The sequence below is a fragment of the Musca vetustissima genome, unplaced genomic scaffold (assembly GCF_032173495.1).
Source record: "Musca vetustissima isolate MV318-11 ecotype Yass unplaced genomic scaffold, APGP_CSIRO_Mvet_v1 utg93286, whole genome shotgun sequence".
Classification (NCBI taxonomy): Eukaryota; Metazoa; Arthropoda; class Insecta; order Diptera; family Muscidae; genus Musca; species Musca vetustissima.
In genome coordinates, this window is record NW_026873114.1 from 89967 (window position 1) to 97076 (window position 7110).

The window sequence follows — 7110 nt, forward strand, 5'->3', positions numbered from 1 at the left end:
TTCAAAAATATTTTTTAAAAAATCCACGCCTCTTAATACTGTCCAAAAATATTTTTTTAAAAAATACACGCCTCTTAATACCGTCCAAAAATATTTTTTAAAAAATCCACGCCTATTTTTAGTCTCCAAAAATATTTTTTTAAAAAATCCACGCCTCTTAATACTGTCCAAAAATATTTTTTTAAAAAATTCACGCCTCTTTATATTGCCCTAAAATATATTTTTTATATGATTTTTTTTAATTACTTCTGTGGTAATTTCTTTTGCTCTACTACTCGAAAGACTTAAGACACAAACATCATATGTGTTGTATTCCTCATCACTCTCTCAGCCGAAGACAAATCCCTTGTTACTCTATTTCTCTCTCCAGATGTAAATAGCATGCCATTGACTGTTGTGCATGCCCATAATAGACTTAAGACACAAACTTCATGAGTAGTTTGTCCATCATCTCTCTTTCTCTCTCTATCACAGAGACAAGTTATTTGTTACTTGGTCTCCCTCTCCCAATGTAAATAACATGCTGTTGAGCATGCCTAAGAAAGACTTAAGACGCAAACTTAATGAATATCATTACCCCTCTCTCTTTATCGCTCAAATGCTTTACATTGCGAGTTTCTCTCTATGAAAATCAAACTAAATGAAAATAAAAGACTTAGTACACAAACTTTAGATTTTGGACTTCTTGATTAGATTGATTTTATTGAGACTTCATAGTTTTTCTATTAATGATGTTTTAACAAAACTAACCTCTTCATTGAATTGAGGGCGTAAGTAGCTAACGGAGTAATGTTGCTCTCCAAAGGGAAGTTGCCAATCTCCTACTAGGCGCATCTTCCCGGGTGGCGGATGGGAAGGGGGCCTCCATGATGTGCAGAGTGAAACTGACCTAGGTCTTCTAGATCAATTTTTCTCTGCACTTCGTGGAAACCTAGGGGATCCCCCGTGGACCAAAATGGATCGGGGTAGTGCCCTTGAATTAATTAACTACGATGGGTAAAAGATGTAAAAAGAATAAAAATACGGCGCAGGGAGTTAATATTCCAGTTCCGGTGGCAATCGTTGGTGAGGTCACATGCCACGTGTTGTCGAGATCAAGCGGTTGTGATCCGGCTGCATCCTAGGTGTGGATGCCTTGGCACCTGCAGCTGTATTTGTTACAAATGCATCAATTACAAATCCAAACGTTGACGAACCGGCTATTCTTTTGGCAAACGAGCAGGTCGAGAGACTGACTGAAAATCAGTCTCTGGCTGACTGTAGTTCTGGGAGGGGACGACCTACACAGGACTCTAAACGCAATCCGCGATAGTCTAGAGGAGCAAAGTAAAGAACTCTGCGACCAGTTAGATAGACTGATACCGGAAGAGCAATGTGGGGATACGCTTCCGGAGAAACTGCTACTGAATCTCACCCTAACTGATGATGAGCTGGACACCACGGTGATCCCAGCCAAGTCTACACAGGGGGATTGTTGTAGCATTAACGAAGGAAGCGCAGACCCTGTTGACCGACCGATTTCAAGTCTGACTACAACAGGTCCTGTGTCGGCACTTGATGACAATAAACTTCAGAGGCAATCTGCGACGGAGGCGATGTCCAACGATGGAGAATCTGTCGAGAACCAGCAACAGACAGCGGTTCAAATGTTGGGACGGCGCCAGAGAAGTAGCTGATGCGAAACACTAAAAACGTGCTGTTTCGTATCTCCGCAAATTCGTGGGGCGAGACACGAATTTAATTTCGGAGAGGTAAGTTCATCTCATCAAGGGTAAGTTGAGATTCGTAAGGAATTTCGAAAGAATCTATCTGCACGATCTCCATCGTGAACCCGAGATGGACAGAATCTCCCTCCCGAATCCTACTGCTCGCAAAAAAGGTGCTAAGCCGACTTTTGATCTGAAGCCCAGCTAGAAGTTTAACCCAAGTCAAAAGGCACAGGAAAAGACTACTGAGAACATCCCGAAACAAAATGTCACCCAAAAGGGTGATCAACGTGTGGTGGGCTCAAAGGTCTCAAAGCCCGATTCTATGCCTAGCGAGAAAGGTGAAGCTGAAGCTTTGGGTGGATCCACCAGTGGTCGAAATAGGAAGAAGGGAAAGTCTGCACTACAGGTCCACATCCAGTAAATTAGATAAGAGATACAAAGAGCCGCCTCGATTTTAGCTACAGGAGCCAGGAGGATGAGTACGCCACAAGCAGCTCTGAACGCAATGCTGAACTTTAAGCCTCTGGGTCTCAGCATTAAGTGTCAGGCCGCACCTAGCGCCCTAAGGCTGCATGAACAAAACCTCTGGCTAAGTTGTACCTTTGGACATGGTCGTATCAGGTATGACATTGGACCAACGCAAAAAACTAAGCGTATATATATTACCAGTCCTGAGATTTGATGATGTAGATGTCCTTATTCTTAGTAGAGACGACTGGAACCCAAGTAACCCCCCTTTGGACGGTCTGGCCTTCTATAGAGACGGATCCAAAATGGAAGAAGGTACAGGGGCAGGCATCTACTGTGAAAGGCTAGGCCTTGAGTTAACCTACAAGCTGGATTGCAACTGTAGTGTTTTCCAAGCTGAATCCTTCGCAATTTGGAAGGCAGCGGAATTGATAAAAAATCTGGGTGCAGAGGTCATTGAACCGCTGACTATCTTCGTGAATAGTCAAGCGGCTCTTAAAGCCATCAAATCTTGTTATATGTCAAATCTGAGGCCGTCCTCAAGTGTAGAGCAGCTTTGGAAGAACTTAGTTATGGCTATCGGTGGTGTTTGGTACCAGGACACCGTGACATCTTGGGTAATGAATGAGCGGACGAACTAGCTAGACGAGGATCTCAATCCACAGATCTGGCAATTGATGACTCAATCAAACCACCCATGTCATCCATGTCATCTTTACCGGAACTTTGAGGCGTTCTTCGACAAAAGAGCCTATGAACTTTGGCACAACGAACCTGGGTGCAACGTGTCAAGATCCATTTGGCCGACTCTGTCTATCAAAAGGACACACTCACTGTTGAACCTGAGCAAAGCTGAAATAAGAGTAATGACAGGAATAATTACTGGTCATTGCAATATCAGGGCCTTTATTAGTAAATGGGATCTTGATGCAATTGTTTGCTGTAGACTCTGCGTTGACGAGGAGTAGGAGACGGATACAATTGAGTATCTTCTGTGTCACTGTCCAGCCCTGGCTTTCAGGCGGCACGGACTAGTGGGTGCTTATTTTCTACCGAGTCTTAGCTTCTACCCAACAACTGAACCTGCTCTAACCTACAGCATAATTAGAAAACTAAAGTAGTTGGGAAAGTGCAACATTGACACGTAATATATCTTCTGTCTGATCTCTATAGCCATCGAAATTATTCCAAACTTACCTTCTTATATCTTCTTGTAAGCTTATCATATCTCTTTTTGTTTCCCCAATCTCCTCTCCCCTATAGGTTTCTCCTTATCTCTTTTCCTCTCGTGTATGATCACAACGGACCTGACGGTCTCAGAGTGCTGCAGCCACATAAGTGACTGCACATCCCCAAACCTAACCTAACCTAGTCTCAAAAAATATTTTTAAAACCAGTGAGCGGAGCAGTATAGTCGGACGGGGCCGACCATATGATACCCTACACAACTACCACGAAAAGCACACTTTCGGCGGTTCTATATTCTGAGCCTGAGCAATATTTCGTGATATTTGCACCCTTTTTACCAATTATAGATCAACAACTCCATATTTGCATATTTTCCAAATTATTTTTTATTGAAGTGAATTTTTACACCATAAAATAAAAAATTGGTCACTTTAGGTTTTGGTTGATTTGACTCTCGGAAAATCGACCGATCATCATCTAAACAGCCGCTGTAAGTATTTGATCAGACCCCCTTCACCTTGTAAAATATGTGATGTTCTGCATATAATAATTGCCTCTAGAGCGACTAGAAAATCTGACAAAATTAAAGTTTTCGGTTCATTGCACCCCCTGAATGAAATCTCAACTTCACCGAAAACTATAGGCGTCGTCCTTGACCATAATCGGAAGTTCATGTACAATTTCAAAGCTATCAGTGCGACATTTCCGTCCTCTAATGGAGTAATAGTAATAATATGCACATAGTCACCTTAACTTAATTACGTATAACTCCCGCATCGGGTTACATACAGCCATATAATTGGTATCAATTTGAAGGTCAACAACTCATCTTGGACATACTATCAACATCTCGAGTATACGTCCTTCAGGAGCAAGTATATACGCCCCAGAATAACAATTTTGTAATTTTTCACACAAAAGTCAGGGTCTATTTGACCCGCTAAATATTGACCGATCTTTATCAAAACATGCATGCTTATTCTCTGGCCCGATCCCCTTCTCCATGCAAAAATTCGCGGTGTTTGGGCCATAATTGCGGCCTCTGGAGCGACCAGAAAAACCGACAAAAATTTAGTATTTGGTCCATTTCATCCCCTAAATATTAACCGATCTTTTCCAAAAACAATAGGGGTCTTCATTGGCCAGAACCCATCCTACATGCAAAATTTCGTGAAGATTGGTCCATAACTGTGGCCTGTATCGTGTTTACAAATTATAATGGACAGACGGACGGACGGACGGACGGACGGACACACATGTCTAGATCGACTCAGCTAGTCGAGATATGACGATCGGTATACTTAAAGGTGGGTCTAGGACCAATATTTCGCGGCGTTACAAACATTTGGGGCTGCACAAAGCTATAATACCCTGACAACATAGTTGTGTAGGGTATAAAAAGGGTCTTTGATGCACCATTTACCTTAAATCGGACGAATATATATATAATATATGGGAGCTATATCTAAATCTGATCCGATTTTCTCGAAACTTAACATACACCATTCTACTCTTAATTCAGTACGCTATACAACATATCGTGCAAATCGAAAGATACACAGGGACTTTGGTGCACCATTTACCTTAAATCGGACGAAAATATATATGGGAGCTATATCTAAATCTGAACCGATTTTCACGAAACTTTACACACACCATTCTTAACTTTATTCAGCACGCTGTGCCAAATTTCGTGCAAATCGGAAGATATATAGGGACTTTGGTCCACCATTTACATAAAATCGGACGAAAATATATATGGAAGCTATATCTACATCTGAACCGATTTTCAGGAAACTTAACACACATCATTCTAGACCAAATTCAGTACGCTGTGCCAAATTTCGTGCAAATCGGAAGATATATAGGACCTTTGGTACACCATTTACATTAAATCGGACGAAAATATATATGGGAGCTATATCTAAATCTAAACCGATTTTCAGGGAACTTAAAACATGTCATCCTAGGCCTAATTCAATACGCTGTGTCAAATTTCGTCCAAATCGAAAGATATTTAGGGACTTTTGTGCACCATTTACCTTAAATCGTACCAAAGTATATATGGGAGCTATATCTAAATCTGAACCGATTTTCACCAAACTTAGCACACATCATTCTAGACTTAATTCATTACGCTGTGTCAAATTTCGTGCAAATCGAAAGATATATAGGGACTTTGGTGCACCATTTACATTTAATCGGACGAAAATATATATGGGAGCTATCTCTAAATCAGAACCGATTTTCACCAAACTTAGCACACATCATTCTAGGCCTAAATCATTAGGCTGTGCCAAATTTCGTTCAAATCGGAATATATATAGGGACCGTTTACATTAAATCGGACGAAACTATATATGGGAGTCATATCTAAATCTGAACCGATTTTTCCCAATTTCAATAAGGTTCGCCCTTGGGCCAAATAAGTTACCTATGCCAAATTTCATCCAATTCGGATCATAAATGCGACCTGTACTTTGTTTACAATTTAAGATGGACAGACAGACGGACGGATGGTCGGACGGACATGCATAAATCGACTCAGAAAGTGATTCTATGCATATTCTCAAAAGAAACCATGTGTCTATCTTGTTTCCTTTTGCCTGTTACAAACATATGTACAAAGGCATAATAACTATAATACCACAGTGTGGTGAAGGGTATAAAAATCTACGCCTATTGTTAGTCTTCAAAAATATTTTTTTAGAAAACCCACGCCTATCAATTCTGCCCTAATTTTTTTTTAAATACTTCCTAATAATATTTTTTTCTCTCATTGAACTAGTCAATAGACTGCTGAAAGACTTAAGAAACAAACATCACATGTGTTTTTTCCCTATCACTCTCTCCCAAAGATAAATCCCTTGTTACTCTTTCTCTCTCTCTCTCCCAATGTAAATGGCATGCCTCTGCAGCCAATTGTGCATGTCTATGATAGACTTAAGACACAAACTTGATGATGTAGCTTATCTCTTGCTCTTTCTCTCTCAAAGCCATGGCATTGGGAGTTTCTCACTATGCAAATTAAATAGAATAAAAACAAAAGACTTAAGACACAAACTTGGTATGTGGGGATTCTCATTGAATTACCTCCTCTTTTTGGCTGTTTTTGTTTAATTAACAACATTTCAATACTGTCCTAATTTTTTAAATAATTTTTCAATAATATTTTTTCTCTCATTGAATTAGTCAATAGACTGCTGAAAGACTTAAGAAACAAACATCACATGTGTTTTTTCCCTATCACTCTCTCCCAAAGATAAATCCCTTGTTACTCTTTCTCTCTCTCTGCCAATATAAATGGCATGCCACTGCAGCCAATTGTGCATGTCTATGATAGACTTAAGACACAAACTTGATGAAGTTGCTTATCTCTTGTTCTTTCTCTCTCAAAGCCATGGCAATGGGAGATTCTCACTATGCAAATTAAATAGAATAAAAACAAAAGACTTAGGACACAAACATGGTATGTGGGGATTCTCATTGAATTACCCCCTATTTTTTGATCATTTTTTGTTTAATTAACAACATTTACCGTTAAAATGTTTAACATTTATTTATAATTATCACCCCAAACGAAAAGAAAAATAAATAAAATTATTTTTTAGATAAACATTCCCAGTGAGTGATACCCCAAAAATTAATTTCGGAAACCCAATAAATTATGTTTATTTTTTGGGGTAGCCAAGAGACGACACTTTGATTTCAGTTTCAGGCCACATTTCATGTCATCCCAAATTTG